This window comes from Charadrius vociferus, unplaced genomic scaffold (assembly GCF_000708025.1).
Source record: "Charadrius vociferus isolate BGI_N301 unplaced genomic scaffold, ASM70802v2 scaffold223, whole genome shotgun sequence".
Lineage (NCBI taxonomy): Eukaryota > Metazoa > Chordata > Aves > Charadriiformes > Charadriidae > Charadrius > Charadrius vociferus.
In genome coordinates this window covers 145,940-146,687 of record NW_009647674.1, presented here as the reverse complement: position 1 = coordinate 146,687, position 748 = coordinate 145,940, and positions in this window count along the sequence as shown.

Below are 748 nucleotides of genomic sequence, written 5' to 3'. Positions count from 1 at the left end.
CTTCTCCCCGGTACCCCCCTCCCTTCCGTCCGCCACCGCGGGGGGCCGGGCCGGGCGGGCGGCCAGGAGGGTCCCGGCTGTGTCCCTGCCTATTTTTTTTTCCCCTCGTCTTCGCGGGAAGGCCGGGCGTTTTTCTGGCGGATTAAAGGCTCAGAGTTGGGTGGTTTACACAAGGGTCACCGATTCTGAAGAAAAGCTGTGAAAAAAAACCCCAGCCAAAACACAAAGCGGTCCCAGTAGCTAAAATCTTCACGGTGACAAGACCGCCCGAGCACAGGGACGTGCACCGTGGGCTGCAGCATCCTCCCAGGGCACTGCTGCCGACGGGGAGAAACACCTCTGCTCTGTGCACCAGGAGGAGGAACAGGAGGTACCCCGAACCCACAGTGCCGTAGCCCAGGAGGGGCCACAAATTCGGTCTCCTTTTATAATTTTTCCACCTCTTTGAGGCTGGTAAAACCTCCCTTTACTTCAGCAGTTGCTTTTCCCCATCCCTGGCTTTTCCATTTCTTGCCTTTGGTCTGTTTTAAGGAGTTTTAAATCACACCTTAGGGACTGCTCTTCTCCTCATGGCCCCGGGGCAGCCCTAGGTGAGCTGCACTGGCTGCGCCCACGCCGGGCAGCATGGCCGTGCCGCTCCTCCACGGGTCTTTGTGCTGAAACCTCACCCTGCGCCACAACTTGTCCTGAAGAGGCAGGACCAGGGTCACTTCTCAAGGTGATGTCCCTGGGTTGGACCAACGGGGAC